Source organism: Salmo salar, chromosome ssa05 (genome assembly GCF_905237065.1).
Source record: "Salmo salar chromosome ssa05, Ssal_v3.1, whole genome shotgun sequence".
Taxonomy (NCBI): Eukaryota; Metazoa; Chordata; class Actinopteri; order Salmoniformes; family Salmonidae; genus Salmo; species Salmo salar.
Genome location: NC_059446.1, coordinates 92,692,255 through 92,714,394, shown reverse-complemented (window position 1 = coordinate 92,714,394; position 22,140 = coordinate 92,692,255).

Sequence of the window (22,140 nt, the reverse complement as noted above, 5' to 3'; positions counted from 1 at the left end):
CAGACTGTATTATATTGACCTCCAACAGACTGTATTATATTGACCTCCAACAGACTGTATTATATTGACCTCCAACAGACTGTATTATATTGACCTCCAACAGACTGTATTATATTGACCTCCAACAGACTGTATTATATTGACCTCCAACAGACTGTATTATATTGACCTCCAACAGACTGTATTATATTGACCTCCAACAGACTGTATTATATTGACCTCCAACAGACTGTATTATATTGACCTCCAACAGACTGTATTATATTGACCTCCAACAGACTGTATTATATTGACCTCCAACAGACTGTATTATATTGACCTCCAACAGACTGTATTATATTGACCTCCAACAGACTGTATTATATTGACCTCCAACAGACTGTATTATATTGACCTCCAACAGACTGTATTATATTGACCTCCAACAGACTGTATTATATTGACCTCCAACAGACTGTATTATATTGACCTCCAACAGACTGTATTATATTGACCTCCAACAGACTGTATTATATTGACCTCCAACAGACTGTATTACATTGACCTCCAGACTGTATTATATTGACCTCCAACAGACTGTATTATATTGACCTCCAACAGACTGTATTATATTGACCTCCAACAGACTGTATTATATTGACCTCCAACAGACTGTATTATATTGACCTCCAACAGACTGTATTATATTGACCTCCAACAGACTGTATTATATTGACCTCCAACAGACTGTATTATATTGACCTCCAACAGACTGTATTATATTGACCTCCAACAGACTGTATTATATTGACCTCCAACAGACTGTATTATATTGACCTCCAACAGACTGTATTATATTGACCTCCAACAGACTGTATTATATTGACCTCCAACAGACTGTATTATATTGACCTCCAACAGACTGTATTATATTGACCTCCAACAGACTGTATTATATTGACCTCCAACAGACTGTATTATATTGACCTCCAACAGACTGTATTATATTGACCTCCAACAGACTGTATTATATTGACCTCCAACAGACTGTATTATATTGACCTCCAACAGACTGTATTATATTGACCTCCAACAGACTGTATTATATTGACCTCCAACAGACTGTATTATATTGACCTCCAACAGACTGTATTATATTGACCTCCAACAGACTGTATTATATTGACCTCCAACAGACTGTATTATATTGACCTCCAACAGACTGTATTATATTGACCTCCAACAGACTGTATTATATTGACCTCCAACAGACTGTATTATATTGACCTCCAACAGACTGTATTATATTGACCTCCAACAGACTGTATTATATTGACCTCCAACAGACTGTATTATATTGACCTCCAACAGACTGTATTATATTGACCTCCAACAGACTGTATTATATTGACCTCCAACAGACTGTATTATATTGACCTCCAACAGACTGTATTATATTGACCTCCATCAGACTGTATTATATTGACCTCCAACAGACTGTATTATATTGACCTCCAACAGACTGTATTATATTGACCTCCAACAGACTGTATTATATTGACCTCCATCAGACTGTATTATATTGACCTCCAACAGACTGTATTATATTGACTTCTCCAACAGACTGTATTATATTGACCTCCAACAGACTGTATTATATTGACCTCCAACAGACTGTATTATATTGACCTCCAACAGACTGTATTATATTGACCTCCAACAGACTGTATTATATTGACCTCCAACAGACTGTATTATATTGACCTCCAACAGACTGTATTATATTGACCTCCAACAGACTGTATTATATTGACCTCCAACAGACTGTATTATACTGACCTCCAACAGACTGTATTATATTGACCTCCAACAGACTGTATTATATTGACCTCCAACAGACTGTATTATATTGACCTCCAACAGACTGTATTATATTGACCTCCAACAGACTGTATTATATTGACCTCCAACAGACTGTATTATATTGACCTCCAACAGACTGTATTATATTGACCTCCAACAGACTGTATTACATTGACCTCCAACAGACTGTATTATATTGACCTCCAACAGACTGTATTATATTGACCTCCAACAGACTGTATTATATTGATCTCCAACAGACTGTATTATATTGACCTCCAACAGACTGTATTATATTGACCTCCAACAGACTGTATTATATTGACCTCCAACAGACTGTATTATATTGACCTCCAACAGACTGTATTATATTGACCTCCAACAGACTGTATTATATTGACCTCCAACAGACTGTATTATATTGACCTCCAACAGACTGTATTATATTGACCTCCAACAGACTGTATTATATTGACCTCCAACAGACTGTATTATATTGACCTCCAACAGACTGTATTATATTGACCTCCAACAGACTGTATTATATTGACCTCCAACAGACTGTATTATATTGACCTCCAACAGACTGTATTATATTGACCTCCAACAGACTGTATTATATTGACCTCCAACAGACTGTATTATATTGACCTCCAACAGACTGTATTATATTGACCTCCAACAGACTGTATTATATTGACCTCCAACAGACTGTATTATATTGACCTCCAACAGACTGTATTATATTGACCTCCAACAGACTGTATTATATTGACCTCCAACAGACTGTATTATATTGACCTCCAACAGACTGTATTATATTGACCTCCAACAGACTGTATTATATTGACCTCCAACAGACTGTATTATACTGACCCAACAGACTGTATTATATTGACCTCCAACAGACTGTATTATTTTGACCTCCAACAGACTGATTATATTGACATCCAACAGACTGTATTATATTGACCTCCAACAGACTGTATTATATTGACCTCCAACAGACTGTATTATATTGACCTCCAACAGACTGTATTATATTGACCTCCAACAGACTGTATTATATTGACCTCCAACAGACTGTATTATATTGACCTCCAACAGACTGTATTATATTGACCTCCAACAGACTGTATTATATTGACCTCTAACAGACTGTATTATATTGACCTCCAACAGACTGTATTATATTGACCTCCAACAGACTGTATTATATTGACCTCCAACAGACTGTATTATATTGACCTCTAACAGACTGTATTATATTGACCTCCAACAGACTGTATTATATTGACCTCCAACAGACTGTATTATATTGACCTCCAACAGACTGTATTATACTGACCAACAGACTGTATTATATTGACCTCCAACAGACTGTATTATATTGACCTCCAACAGACTGTATTATATTGACCTCCAACAGACTGTATTATATTGACCTCCAACAGACTGTATTATATTGACCTCCAACAGACTGTATTATATTGACCTCCAACAGACTGTATTATATTGACCTCCAACAGACTGTATTATATTGACCTCCAACAGACTGTATTATATTGACCTCCAACAGACTGTATTATATTGACCTCCAACAGACTGTATTATATTGACCTCCAACAGACTGTATTATATTGACCTCCAACAGACTGTATTATATTGACCTCCAACAGACTGTATTATATTGACCTCCAACAGACTGTATTATATTGACCTCCAACAGACTGTATTATATTGACCTCCAACAGACTGTATTATATTGACCTCCAACAGACTGTATTATATTGACCTCCAACAGACTGTATTATATTGACCTCTAACAGACTGTATTATATTGACCTCCAACAGACTGTATTATATTGACCTCCATCAGACTGTATTATATTGACCTCCAACAGACTGTATTATATTGACCTCCAACAGACTGTATTATATTGACCTCCAACAGACTGTATTATATTGACCTCCAACAGACTGTATTATATTGACCTCAACAGACTGTATTATATTGACCTCCAACAGACTGTATTATATTGACCTCCAACAGACTGTATTATATTGACCTCCAACAGACTGTATTATATTGACCTCCAACAGACTGTATTATATTGACCTCCAACAGACTGTATTATATTGACCTCCAACAGACTGTATTATATTGACCTCCAACAGACTGTATTATATTGACCTCCAACAGACTGTATTATATTGACCTCCAACAGACTGTATTATATTGACCTCCAACAGACTGTATTATATTGACCTCCAACAGACTGTATTATATTGACCTCCAACAGACTGTATTATATTGACCTCCAACAGACTGTATTATATTGACCTCCAACAGACTGTATTATATTGACCTCCAACAGACTGTATTATATTGACCTCCAACAGACTGTATTATATTGACCTCCAACAGACTGTATTATATTGACCTCCAACAGACTGTATTATATTGACCTCCAACAGACTGTATTATATTGACCTCCAACAGACTGTATTCATATTGACCTCCAACAGACTGTATTATATTGACCTCCAACAGACTGTATTATATTGACCTCCAACAGACTGTATTATATTGACCTCCAACAGACTGTATTATATTGACCTCCAACAGACTGTATTATATTGACCTCCAACAGACTGTATTATATTGACCTCCAACAGACTGTATTATATTGACCTCCAACAGACTGTATTATATTGACCTCCAACAGACTGTATTATATTGACCTCCAACAGACTGTATTATATTGACCTCCAACAGACTGTATTATATTGACCTCCAACAGACTGTATTATATTGACCTCCAACAGACCGTATTATATTGACCTCCAACAGACTGTATTATATTGACCTCCAACAGACTGTATTATATTGACCTCCAACAGACTGTATTATATTGACCTCCAACAGACTGTATTATATTGACCTCCATCAGACTGTATTATATTGACCTCCAACAGACTGTATTATATTGACCTCCAACAGACTGTATTATATTGACCTCCAACAGACTGTATTATATTGACCTCCATCAGACTGTATTATATTGACCTCCAACAGACTGTATTATATTGACCTCCAACAGACTGTATTATATTGACCTCCAACAGACTGTATTATATTGACCTCCAACAGACTGTATTATATTGACCTCCAACAGACTGTATTATATTGACCTCCAACAGACTGTATTATATTGACCTCCAACAGACTGTATTATATTGACCTCCAACAGACTGTATTATATTGACCTCCAACAGACTGTATTATATTGACCTCCAACAGACTGTATTATATTGACCTCCAACAGACTGTATTATATTGACCTCCAACAGACTGTATTATATTGACCTCCAACAGACTGTATTATATTGACCTCCAACAGACTGTATTATATTGACCTCCAACAGACTGTATTATATTGACCTCCAACAGACTGTATTATATTGACCTCCAACAGACTGTATTATATTGACCTCCAACAGACTGTATTATATTGACCTCCAACAGACTGTATTATATTGACCTCCAACAGACTGTATTATATTGACCTCCAACAGACTGTATTATATTGACCTCCAACAGACTGTATTATATTGACCTCCAACAGACTGTATTATATTGACCTCCAACAGACTGTATTATATTGACCTCCAACAGACTGTATTATATTGACCTCCAACAGACTGTATTACATTGACCTCCACAGACTGTATTATATTGACCTCCAACAGACTGTATTATATTGACCTCCAACAGACTGTATTATATTGACCTCCAACAGACTGTATTATATTGACCTCCAACAGACTGTATTATATTGACCTCCAACAGACTGTATTATATTGACCTCCAACAGACTGTATTATATTGACCTCCAACAGACTGTATTATATTGACCTCCAACAGACTGTATTATATTGACCTCCATCAGACTGTATTATATTGACCTCCAACAGACTGTATTATATTGACCTCCAACAGACTGTATTATATTGACCTCCAACAGACTGTATTATATTGACCTCCAACAGACTGTATTATATTGACCTCCAACAGACTGTATTATATTGACCTCCAACAGACTGTATTATATTGACCTCCATCAGACTGTATTATATTGACCTCCAACAGACTGTATTATATTGACCTCCAACAGACTGAATTATATTGACCTCTAACAGACTGTATTATATTGATCTCCAACAGACTGTATTATATTGACCTCCAACAGACTGTATTATATTGACCTCTAACAGACTGTATTATATTGACCTCCAACAGAATGTATTATATTGACCTCCAACAGAATGTATTATATTGACCTCCAACAGACTGTATTATATTGACCTCCAACAGACTGTATTATACTGACCAACAGACTGTATTATACTGACCAACAGACTGTATTATATTGACCTCCAACAGACTGTATTATATTGACCTCCAACAGACTGTATTATATTGACATCCAACAGACTGTATTATATTGACCTCCAACAGACTGTATTATATTGACCTCCATCAGACTGTATTATATTGACCTCCAACAGACTGTATTATATTGACCTCCAACAGACTGTATTATATTGACCTCCAACAGACTGTATTATATTGACCTCCAACAGACTGTATTATATTGACCTCCAACAGACTGTATTATATTGACCTCCAACAGACTGTATTATATTGACCTCCAACAGACTGTATTATATTGACCTCCAACAGACTGTATTATATTGACCTCTAACAGACTGTATTATATTGACCTCCAACAGACTGTATTATATTGACCTCCAACAGAATGTATTATATTGACCTCCAACAGACTGTATTATATTGACCTCCAACAGACTGTATTATACTGACCAACAGACTGTATTATATTGACCTCCAACAGACTGTATTATATTGACCTCCAACAGACTGTATTATATTGACCTCCAACAGACTGTATTATATTGACCTCCAACAGACTGTATTATATTGACCTCCAACAGACTGTATTATATTGACCTCCAACAGACTGTATTATATTGACCTCCAACAGACTGTATTATATTGACCTCCAACAGACTGTATTATATTGACCTCCAACAGACTGTATTATATAGACCTCCAGACTGTATTATATTGACCTCCATCAGACTGTATTATATTGACCTCAACAGACTGTATTATATTGACCTCCAACAGACTGTATTATATTGACCTCCAACAGACTGTATTATATTGACCTCCAACAGACTGTATTATATTGACCTCCAACAGACTGTATTATATTGACCTCCAACAGACTGTATTATATTGACCTCCAACAGACTGTATTATATTGACCTCCAACAGACTGTATTATATTGACCTCCAACAGACTGTATTATATTGACCTCCAACAGACTGTATTATATTGACCTCCATCAGACTGTATTATATTGACCTCCAACAGACTGTATTATATTGACCTCCAACAGACTGTATTATATTGACCTCCAACAGACTGTATTATATTGACCTCCAACAGACTGTATTATATTGACCTCCAACAGACTGTATTATATTGACCTCCAACAGAATGTATTATATTGACCTCCAACAGACTGTATTATATTGACCTCCAACAGACTGTATTATATTGACCTCCAACAGACTGTATTATATTGACCTCCAACAGACTATTATATTGACCTCCAACAGACTGTATTATATTGACCTCCAACAGACTGTATTATATTGACCTCCAACAGACTGTATTATATTGACCTCCAACAGACTGTATTATATTGACCTCCAACAGACTGTATTATATTGACCTCCAACAGACTGTATTATATTGACCTCCAACAGACTGTATTATATTGACCTCCAACAGACTGTATTATATTGACCTCCAACAGACTGTATTATATTGACCTCCAACAGACTGTATTATATTGACCTCTAACAGACTGTATTATATTGACCTCCAACAGACTGTATTATATTGACCTCCAACAGACTGTATTATATTGACCTCCAACAGACTGTATTATATTGACCTCCAACAGACTGTATTATACTGACCAACAGACTGTATTATATTGACCTCCAACAGACTGTATTATATTGACCTCCAACAGACTGTATTATATTGACCTCCAACAGACTGTATTATATTGACCTCCAACAGACTGTATTATATTGACCTCCAACAGACTGTATTATATTGACCTCCAACAGACTGTATTATATTGACCTCCAACCGACTGTATTATATTGACCTCCAACAGACTGTATTATATTGACCTCCAACAGACTGTATTATATTGACCTCCAACAGACTGTATTATATTGACCTCCAACAGACTGTATTATATTGACCTCCAACAGACTGTATTATATTGACCTCCAACAGACTGTATTATACTGACCTCCAACAGACTGTATTATATTGACCTCCAACAGACTGTATTATATTGACCTCCAACAGACTGTATTATATTGACCTCCAACAGACTGTATTATATTGACCTCCAACAGACTGTATTATATTGACCTCCAACAGACTGTATTATATTGACCTCCAACAGACTGTATTATATTGACCTCCAACAGACTGTATTATATTGACCTCCAACAGACTGTATTATATTGACCTCCACAGACTGTATTATATTGACCTCCAACAGACTGTATTATATTGACCTCCAACAGACTGTATTATATTGACCTCCAACAGACTGTATTATATTGACCTCCAACAGACTGTATTATATTGACCTCCAACAGACTGTATTATATTGACCTCCAACAGACTGTATTATATTGACCTCCAACAGACTGTATTATACTGACCTCCAACAGACTGTATTATATTGACCTCCAACAGACTGTATTATATTGACCTCCAACAGACTGTATTATATTGACCTCCAACAGACTGTATTATATTGACCTCCAACAGACTGTATTATATTGACCTCCAACAGACTGTATTATATTGACCTCCAACAGACTGTATTATATTGACCTCCATCAGACTGTATTATATTGACCTCCAACAGACTGTATTATATTGACCTCCAACAGACTGTATTATATTGACCTCCAACAGACTGTATTATATTGACCTCCAACAGACTGTATTATATTGACCTCCAACAGACTGTATTATATTGACCTCCAACAGACTGTATTATATTGACCTCCAACAGACTGTATTATATTGACCTCCAACAGACTGTATAATATTGACCTCCAACAGACTGTATTATATTGACCTCCAACAGACTGTATTATATTGACCTCCAACAGACTGTATTATATTGACCTCCAACAGACTGTATTATATTGACCTCCAACAGACTGTATTATATTGACCTCCAACAGACTGTATTATATTGACCTCCAACAGACTGTATTATATTGACCTCACAGACTGTATTATATTGACCTCCAACAGACTGTATTATATTGACCTCCAACAGACTGTATTATATTGACCTCCAACAGACTGTATTATATTGACCTCTAACAGACTGTATTATATTGACCTCCAACAGACTGTATTATATTGACCTCCAACAGACTGTATTATATTGACCTCCAACAGACTGTATTATATTGACCTCCAACAGACTGTATTATACTGACCCCAACAGACTGTATTATATTGACCTCCAACAGACTGTATTATATTGACCTCCAACAGACTGTATTATATTGACCTCCAACAGACTGTATTATATTGACCTCCAACAGACTGTATTATATTGACCTCCAACAGACTGTATTATATTGACCTCCAACAGACTGTATTATATTGACCTCCAACAGACTGTATTACATTGACCTCCACAGACTGTATTATATTGACCTCCAACAGACTGTATTATATTGACCTCCAACAGACTGTATTATATTGACCTCCAACAGACTGTATTATATTGACCTCCAACAGACTGTATTATATTGACCTCCAACAGACTGTATTATATTGACCTCCAACAGACTGTATTATATTGACCTCCAACAGACTGTATTACATTGACCTCCACAGACTGTATTATATTGACCTCCAACAGACTGTATTATATTGACCTCCAACAGACTGTATTATATTGACCTCCAACAGACTGTATTATATTGACCTCCAACAGACTGTATTATATTGACCTCCAACAGACTGTATTATATTGACCTCCAACAGACTGTATTATATTGACCTCCAACAGACTGTATTATATTGACCTCCAACAGACTGTATTATATTGACCTCCATCAGACTGTATTATATTGACCTCCAACAGACTGTATTATATTGACCTCCAACAGACTGTATTATATTGACCTCCAACAGACTGTATTATATTGACCTCTAACAGACTGTATTATATTGACCTCCAACAGACTGTATTATATTGACCTCCAACAGACTGTATTATATTGACCTCCATCAGACTGTATTATATTGACCTCCAACAGACTGTATTATATTGACCTCCAACAGACTGAATTATATTGACCTCTAACAGACTGTATTATATTGATCTCCAACAGACTGTATTATATTGATCTCCAACAGACTGTATTATATTGACCTCTAACAGACTGTATTATATTGACCTCCAACAGAATGTATTATATTGACCTCCAACAGAATGTATTATATTGACCTCCAACAGACTGTATTATATTGACCTCCAACAGACTGTATTATACTGACCAACAGACTGTATTATACTGACCAACAGACTGTATTATATTGACCTCCAACAGACTGTATTATTTTGACCTCCAACAGACTATTATATTGACATCCAACAGACTGTATTATATTGACCTCCAACAGACTGTATTATATTGACCTCCATCAGACTGTATTATATTGACCTCCAACAGACTGTATTATATTGACCTCCAACAGACTGTATTATATTGACCTCCAACAGACTGTATTATATTGACCTCCAACAGACTGTATTATATTGACCTCCAACAGACTGTATTATATTGACCTCTAACAGACTGTATTATATTGACCTCCAACAGACTGTATTATATTGACCTCCAACAGACTGTATTATATTGACCTCTAACAGACTGTATTATATTGAACTCTAACAGACTGTATTATATTGACCTCCAACAGAATGTATTATATTGACCTCCAACAGACTGTATTATATTGACCTCCAACAGACTGTATTATACTGACCAACAGACTGTATTATATTGACCTCCAACAGACTGTATTATATTGACCTCCAACAGACTGTATTATATTGACCTCCAACAGACTGTATTATATTGACCTCCAACAGACTGTATTATATTGACCTCCAACAGACTGTATTATATTGACCTCCAACAGACTGTATTATATTGACCTCCAACCGACTGTATTATATTGACCTCCAACAGACTGTATTATATTGACCTCCAACAGACTGTATTATATAGACCTCCAGACTGTATTATATTGACCTCCATCAGACTGTATTATATTGACCAACAGACTGTATTATATTGACCTCCAACAGACTGTATTATATTGACCTCCAACAGACTGTATTATATTGACCTCCAACAGACTGTATTATATTGACCTCCAACAGACTGTATTATATTGACCTCCAACAGACTGTATTATATTGACCTCCAACAGACTGTATTATATTGACCTCCAACAGACTGTATTATATTGACCTCCAACAGACTGTATTATATTGACCTCCAACAGACTGTATTATATTGACCTCCAACAGACTGTATTATATTGACCTCCAACAGACTGTATTATATTGACCTCCAACAGACTGTATTATATTGACCTCCAACAGACTGTATTATATTGACCTCCAACAGACTGTATTATATTGACCTCCAACAGACTGTATTATATTGACCTCCATCAGACTGTATTATATTGACCTCCAACAGACTGTATTATATTGACCTCCAACAGACTGTATTATATTGACCTCCAACAGACTGTATTATATTGACCTCCAACAGACTGTATTATATTGACCTCCAACAGACTGTATTATATTGACCTCCAACAGACTGTATTATATTGACCTCCAACAGACTGTATTATATTGACCTCCAACAGACTGTATTACATTGACCTCCAGACTGTATTATATTGACCTCCAACAGACTGTATTATATTGACCTCCAACAGACTGTATTATATTGATCTCCAACAGACTGTATTATATTGACCTCCAACAGACTGTATTATATTGACCTCCAACAGACTGTATTATATTGACCTCCAACAGACTGTATTATATTGACCTCCAGACTTTATTATATTGACCTCCATCAGACTGTATTATATTGACCAACAGACTGTATTATATTGACCTCCAACAGACTGTATTATATTGACCTCCAACAGACTGTATTATATTGACCTCCAACAGACTGTATTATATTGACCTCCAACAGACTGTATTATATTGACCTCCACGACTGTATTATATTGACCTCCAACAGACTGTATTATATTGACCTCCAACAGAATGTATTATATTGACCTCCAACAGACTGTATTATACTGACCCAACAGACTGTATTATATTGACCTCCAACAGACTGTATTATATTGACCTCCAACAGACTGTATTATATTGACCTCCAACAGACTGTATTATATTGACCTCCAACAGACTGTATTATATTGATCTCCAGACTTTATTATATTGACCTCCAACAGACTGTATTATATTGACCTCCAACAGACTGTATTATATTGACCTCCAACAGACTGTATTATATTGAACTCCAACAGACTGTATTATATTGACCTCCAACAGAATGTATTATATTGACCTCCAACAGACTGTATTATATTGACCTCCAACAGACTGTATTATATTGACCTCCAACAGACTGTATTATACTGACCAACAGACTGTATTATATTGACCTCCAACAGACTGTATTATATTGACCTCCAACAGACTGTATTATATTGACCTCCAACAGACTGTATTATATTGACCTCCAACAGACTGTATTATATTGACCTCCAACAGACTGTATTATATTGACCTCCAACAGACTGTATTATATTGACCTCCAACAGACTGTATTATATTGACCTCCAACAGACTGTATTATATTGACCTCCAACAGACTGTATTATATTGACCTCCAACAGACTGTATTATTTTGACCTCCATCAGACTGTATTATATTGACCTCCATCAGACTGTATTATATTGACCTCCAACAGACTGTATTATATTGACCTCCAACAGACTGTATTATATTGACCTCCAACAGACTGTATTATATTGACCTCCAACAGACTGTATTATATTGACCTCCAACAGACTGTATTATATTGACCTCCAGACTGTATTATATTGACCTCCAACAGACTGTATTATATTGACCTCCAACAGACTGTATTATATTGACCTCCAACAGACTGTATTATATTGACCTCCAACAGACTGTATTATATTGACCTCCAACAGACTGTATTATATTGACCTCCAACAGACTGTATTATATTGACCTCCAACAGACTGTATTATACTGACCTCCAACAGACTGTATTATATTGACCTCCAACAGACTGTATTATATTGACCTCCAACAGACTGTATTATATTGACCTCCAACAGACTGTATTATATTGACCTCCAACAGACTGTATTATATTGACCTCCAACAGACTGTATTATATTGACCTCCAACAGACTGTATTATATTGACCTCCAACAGACTGTATTATATTGACCTCCAACAGACTGTATTATATTGACCTCCAACAGACTGTATTATATTGACCTCCAACAGACTGTATTATATTGACCTCCAACAGACTGTATTATATTGACCTCCAACAGACTGTATTATATTGACCTCCAACAGACTGTATTATATTGACCTCCAACAGACTGTATTATATTGACCTCCAACAGACTTTATTATATTGACCTCCAACAGACTGTATTATATTGACCTCCAACAGACTGTATTATATTGACCTCCACGACTGTATTATATTGACCTCCAACAGACTGTATTATATTGACCTCCAACAGACTGTATTATATTGACCTCCAGACTGTATTATATTGACCTCCAACAGACTGTATTATATTGACCTCCAACAGACTGTATTATATTGACCTCCAACAGACTGTATTATATTGACCTCCAACAGACTGTATTATATTGACCTCCAACAGACTGTATTATATTGACCTCCAACAGAATGTATTATATTGACCTCCAACAGACTGTATTATATTGACCTCCAACAGACTGTATTATATTGACCTCCAACAGACTGTATTATACTGACCTCCAACAGACTGTATTATATTGACCTCCAACAGACTGTATTATATTGACCTCCAACAGACTGTATTATATTGACCTCCAACAGACTGTATTATATTGACCTCCAACAGACTGTATTATATTGACCTCCAACAGACTGTATTATATTGACCTCCAACAGACTGTATTATATTGACCTCCAACAGACTGTATTATATTGACCTCCAACAGACTGTATTATATTGACCTCCAACAGACTGTATTATATTGACCTCCAACAGACTGTATTATATTGACCTCCAACAGACTGTATTATATTGACCTCCAACAGACTGTATTATATTGACCTCCAACAGACTGTATTATATTGACCTCCAACAGACTGTATTATATTGACCTCCAACAGACTGTATTATATTGACCTCCAACAGACTGTATTATATTGACCTCCAACAGACTGTATTATATTGACCTCCAACAGACTGTATTATATTGACCTCCAACAGACTGTATTATATTGACCTCCAACAGACTGTATTATATTGACCTCCAACAGACTGTATTATATTGACCTCCAACAGACTGTATTATATTGACCTCCAACAGACTGTATTATATTGACCTCCAACAGACTGTATTATATTGACCTCCAACAGACTGTATTATATTGACCTCCAACAGACTGTATTATATTGACCTCCAACAGACTGTATTATATTGACCTCCAACAGACTGTATTATACTGACCTCCAACAGACTGTATTATATTGACCTCCAACAGACTGTATTATATTGACCTCCAACAGACTGTATTATATTGACCTCCAACAGACTGTATTATATTGACCTCCAACAGACTGTATTATATTGACCTCCAACAGACTGTATTATATTGACCTCCAACAGACTGTATTATATTGACCTCCAACAGACTGTATTATATTGACCTCCAACAGACTGTATTATATTGACCTCCAACAGACTGTATTATATTGACCTCCAACAGACTGTATTATATTGACCTCCAACAGACTGTATTATATTGACCTCCAACAGACTGTATTATATTGACCTCCAACAGACTGTATTATATTGACCTCCAACAGACTGTATTATATTGACCTCCAACAGACTGTATTATATTGACCTCCACGACTGTATTATATTGACCTCCAACAGACTGTATTATATTGACCTCCAACAGACTGTATTATATTGACCTCACAGACTGTATTATATTGACCTCCAACAGACTGTATTATATTGACCTCCAACAGACTGTATTATATTGACCTCCAACAGACTGTATTATATTGACCTCCAACAGACTGTATTATATTGACCTCCAACAGACTGTATTATATTGACCTCCAACAGACTGTATTATATTGACCTCCAACAGACTGTATTATATTGACCTCCAACAGACTGTATTATATTGACCTCCAACAGACTGTATTATATTGACCCCAACAGACTGTATTATATTGACCTCCAACAGACTGTATTATATTGACCTCTAACAGACTGTATTATATTGACCTCCAACAGACTGTATTATATTGACCTCCAACAGACTGTATTATATTGACCTCCAACAGACTGTATTATATTGACCTCCAACAGACTGTATTATACTGACCTCCAACAGACTGTATTATATTGACCTCCAACAGACTGTATTATATTGACCTCCAACAGACTGTATTATATTGACCTCCAACAGACTGTATTATATTGACCTCCAACAGACTGTATTATATTGACCTCCAACAGACTGTATTATATTGACCTCTAACAGACTGTATTATATTGACCTCCAACAGACTGTATTATATTGACCTCCAACAGACTGTATTATATTGACCTCCAACAGACTGTATTATATTGACCTCCATCAGACTGTATTATATTGACCTCCAACAGACTGTATTATATTGACCTCCAACAGACTGTATTATATTGACCTCCAACAGACTGTATTATATTGACCTCCAACAGACTGTATTATATTGACCTCCAACAGACTGTATTATATTGACCTCCAACAGACTGTATTATATTGACCTCCAACAGACTGTATTATATTGACCTCCAACAGACTGTATTATATTGACCTCCAACAGACTGTATTATATTGACCTCCAACAGACTGTATTATATTGACCTCCAACAGACTGTATTATATTGACCTCCAACAGACTGTATTATATTGACCTCCAACAGACTGTATTATACTGACCAACAGACTGTATTATATTGACCTCCAACAGACTGTATTATATTGACCTCCAACAGACTGTATTATATTGACCTCCAACAGACTGTATTATATTGACCTCCAACAGACTGTATTATATTGACCTCCAACAGACTGTATTATATTGACCTCCAACAGACTGTATTATATTGACCTCCAACAGACTGTATTATATTGACCTCCAACAGACTGTATTACATTGACCTCCAGACTGTATTATATTGACCTCCAACAGACTGTATTATATTGACCTCCAACAGACTGTATTATATTGATCTCCAACAGACTGTATTATATTGACCTCCAACAGACTGTATTATATTGACCTCTAACAGACTGTATTATATTGACCTCCAACAGAATGTATTATATTGACCTCCAACAGACTGTATTATATTGACCTCCAACAGACTGTATTATATTGACCTCCAACAGACTGTATTATATTGACCTCCAACAGACTATTATATTGACATCCAACAGACTGTATTATATTGACCTCCAACAGACTGTATTATATTGACCTCCAACAGACTGTATTATATTGACCTCCAACAGACTGTATTATATTGACCTCCAACAGACTGTATTATATTGACCTCCAACAGACTGTATTATATTGACCTCCAACAGACTGTATTATATTGACCTCTAACAGACTGTATTATATTGACCTCCAACAGACTGTATTATATTGACCTCCAACAGACTGTATTATATTGACCTCTAACAGACTGTATTATATTGACCTCTAACAGACTGTATTATATTGACCTCCAACAGAATGTATTATATTGACCTCCAACAGACTGTATTATATTGACCTCCAACAGACTGTATTATACTGACCAACAGACTGTATTATATTGACCTCCAACAGACTGTATTATATTGACCTCCAACAGACTGTATTATATTGACCTCCAACAGACTGTATTATATTGACCTCCAACAGACTGTATTATATTGACCTCCAACAGACTGTATTATATTGACCTCCAACAGACTGTATTATATTGACCTCCAACCGACTGTATTATATTGACCTCCAACAGACTGTATTATATTGACCTCCAACAGACTGTATTATATTGACCTCTAACAGACTGTATTATATTGACCTCCAACAGAATGTATTATATTGACATCCAACAGACTGTATTATATTGACCTCCAACAGACTGTATTATACTGACCAACAGACTGTATTATATTGACCTCCAACAGACTGTATTATATTGACCTCCAACAGACTGTATTATATTGACCTCCAACAGACTGTATTATATTGACCTCCAACAGACTGTATTATATTGACCTCCAACAGACTGTATTATATTGACCTCCAGACTGTATTATATTGACCTCCAACAGACTGTATTATATTGACCTCCAACAGACTGTATTATATTGACCTCCAGACTGTATTATATTGACCTCCATCAGACTGTATTATATTGACCCCAACAGACTGTATTATATTGACCTCCAACAGACTGTATTATATTGACCTCCAACAGACTGTATTATATTGACCTCCAACAGAATGTATTATATTGACCTCCAACAGACTGTATTATATTGACCTCCAACAGACTGTATTATATTGACCTCCAACAGACTGTATTATACTGACCTCCAACAGACTGTATTATATTGACCTCCAACAGACTGTATTATATTGACCTCCAACAGACTGTATTATATTGACCTCCAACAGACTGTATTATATTGACCTCCAACAGACTGTATTATATTGACCTCCAACAGACTGTATTATATAGACCTCCAGACTGTATTATATTGACCTCCATCAGACTGTATTATATTGACCAACAGACTGTATTATATTGACCTCCAACAGACTGTATTATATTGACCTCCAACAGACTGTATTATATTGACCTCCAACAGACTGTATTATATTGACCTCCAACAGACTGTATTATATTGACCTCCAACAGACTGTATTATATTGACCTCCAACAGACTGTATTATATTGACCTCCAACAGACTGTATTATATTGACCTCCATCAGACTGTATTATATTGACCTCCAACAGACTGTATTATATTGACCTCCAACAGACTGTATTATATTGACCTCCATCAGACTGTATTATATTGACCTCCATCAGACTGTATTATATTGACCTCCAACAGACTGTATTATATTGACCTCCAACAGACTGTATTATATTGACCTCCAACAGACTGTATTATATTGACCTCCAACAGACTGTATTATATTGACCTCCAACAGACTGTATTATATTGACCTCCAACAGACTGTATTATATTGACCTCCAACAGACTGTATTATATTGACCTCCAACAGACTGTATTATATTGACCTCCAACAGAATGTATTATATTGACCTCCAACAGACTGTATTATATTGACCTCCAACAGACTGTATTATACTGACCAACAGACTGTATTATATTGACCTCCAACAGACTGTATTATATTGACCTCCAACAGACTGTATTATATTGACCTCCAACAGACTGTATTATATTGACCTCCAACAGACTGTATTATATTGACCTCCAACAGACTGTATTATATTGACCTCCAACAGACTGTATTATATTGACCTCCAACAGACTGTATTACATTGACCTCCAGACTGTATTATATTGACCTCCAACAGACTGTATTATATTGACCTCCAACAGACTGTATTATATTGACCTCCAACAGACTGTATTATATTGACCTCCAACAGACTGTATTATATTGACCTCCAACAGACTGTATTATATTGACCTCCAACAGACTGTATTATATTGACCTCCAACAGACTGTATTACATTGACCTCCAGACTGTATTATATTGACCTCCAACAGACTGTATTATATTGACCTCCAACAGACTGTATTATATTGACCTCCAACAGACTGTATTATATTGACCTCCAACAGACTGTATTATATTGACCTCCAACAGACTGTATTATATTGACCTCCAGACTGTATTATATTGACCTCCATCAGACTGTATTATATTGACCAACAGACTGTATTATATTGACCTCCAACAGACTGTATTATATTGACCTCCAACAGACTGTATTATATTGACCTCCAGACTGTATTATATTGACCTCCAACAGAATGTATTATATTGACCTCCAACAGACTGTATTATATTGACCTCCAACAGACTGTATTATATTGACCTCCAACAGACTGTATTATACTGACCAACAGACTGTATTATATTGACCTCCAACAGACTGTATTATATTGACCTCTAACAGACTGTATTATATTGAACTCTAACAGACTGTATTATATTGACCTCCAACAGACTGTATTATATTGACCTCCAACAGACTGTATTATATTGACCTCCAACAGACTGTATTATACTGACCAACAGACTGTATTATATTGACCTCCAACAGACTGTATTATATTGACCTCCAACAGACTGTATTATATTGACCTCCAACAGACTGTATTATATTGACCTCCAACAGACTGTATTATATTGACCTCCAACAGACTGTATTATATTGACCTCCAACAGACTGTATTATATTGACCTCCATCAGACTGTATTATATTGACCTCCAACAGACTGTATTATATTGACCTCCAACAGACTGTATTATTTTGACCTCCATCAGACTGTATTATATTGACCTCCATCAGACTGTATTATATTGACCTCCAACAGACTGTATTATATTGACCTACAGACTGTATTATATTGACCTCCAACAGACTGTATTATATTGACCTCCAACAGACTGTATTATATTGACCTCCAACAGACTGTATTATATTGACCTCCAGACTGTATTATACTGACCTCCAACAGACTGTATTATATTGACCTCTAACAGACTGTATTATATTGACCTCCAACAGACTGTATTATATTGACCTCTAACAGACTGTATTATATTGACCTCCAACAGAATGTATTATATTGACCTCCAACAGACTGTATTATATTGACCTCCAACAGACTGTATTATACTGACCAACAGACTGTATTATATTGACCTCCAACAGACTGTATTATATTGACCTCCAACAGACTGTATTATATTGACCTCCAACAGACTGTATTATATTGACCTCCAACAGACTGTATTATATTCACCTCCAACAGACTGTATTATATTGACCTCCAACAGACTGTATTATATTGACCTCCAACAGACTGTATTATATTGACCTCCAACAGACTGTATTACATTGACCTCCAGACTGTATTATATTGACCTCCAACAGACTGTATTATATTGACCTCCAACAGACTGTATTATATTGATCTCCAACAGACTGTATTATATTGACCTCCAACAGACTGTATTATATTGACCTCCATCAGACTGTATTATATTGACCTCCATCAGACTGTATTATATTGACCTCCAACAGACTGTATTATATTGACCTCCAACAGACTGTATTATATTGACCTCCACAGACTGTATTATATTGACCTCCAACAGACTGTATTATATTGACCCAACAGACTGTATTATATTGACCTCCAACAGACTGTATTATATTGACCTCCAACAGACTGTATTATATTGACCTCCAGACTGTATTATATTGACCTCCAACAGAATGTATTATATTGACCTCCAACAGACTGTATTATATTGACCTCCAACAGACTGTATTATACTGACCTCCAACAGACTGTATTATACTGACCTCCAACAGACTGTATTATATTGACCTCCAACAGACTGTATTATATTGACCTCCAACAGACTGTATTATATTGACCTCCAACAGACTGTATTATATTGACCTCCAACAGACTGTATTATATTGACCTCCAACAGACTGTATTATATTGACCTCCAACAGACTGTATTATATTGACCTCCAACAGACTGTATTATATTGACCTCCAACAGACTGTATTATATTGACCTCCAACAGACTGTATTATATTGACCTCTAACAGACTGTATTATATTGACCTCCAACAGACTGTATTATATTGACCTCCAACAGACTGTATTATATTGACCTCCAACAGACTGTATTATATTGACCTCCAACAGACTGTATTATATTGACCTCCAACAGACTGTATTATATTGACCTCCATCAGACTGTATTATATTGACCTCCAACAGACTGTATTATATTGACCTACAGACTGTATTATATTGACCTCCAACAGACTGTATTATATTGACCTCCAACAGACTGTATTATATTGACCTCCAACAGACTGTATTATATTGACCTCCAGACTGTATTATATTGACCTCCAACAGACTGTATTATATTGACCTCCAACAGACTGTATTATATTGACCTCCAACAGACTGTATTATATTGACCTCTAACAGACTGTATTATATTGACCTCCAACAGACTGTATTATATTGACCTCCAACAGACTGTATTATATTGACCTCCAACAGACTGTATTATACTGACCAACAGACTGTATTATATTGACCTCCAACAGACTGTATTATATTGACCTCCAACAGACTGTATTATATTGACCTCCAACAGACTGTATTATATTGACCTCCAACAGACTGTATTATATTCACCTCCAACAGACTGTATTATATTGACCTCCAACAGACTGTATTATATTGACCTCCAACAGACTGTATTATATTGACCTCCAACAGACTGTATTACATTGACCTCCAGACTGTATTATATTGACCTCCAACAGACTGTATTATATTGACCTCCAACAGACTGTATTATATTGATCTCCAACA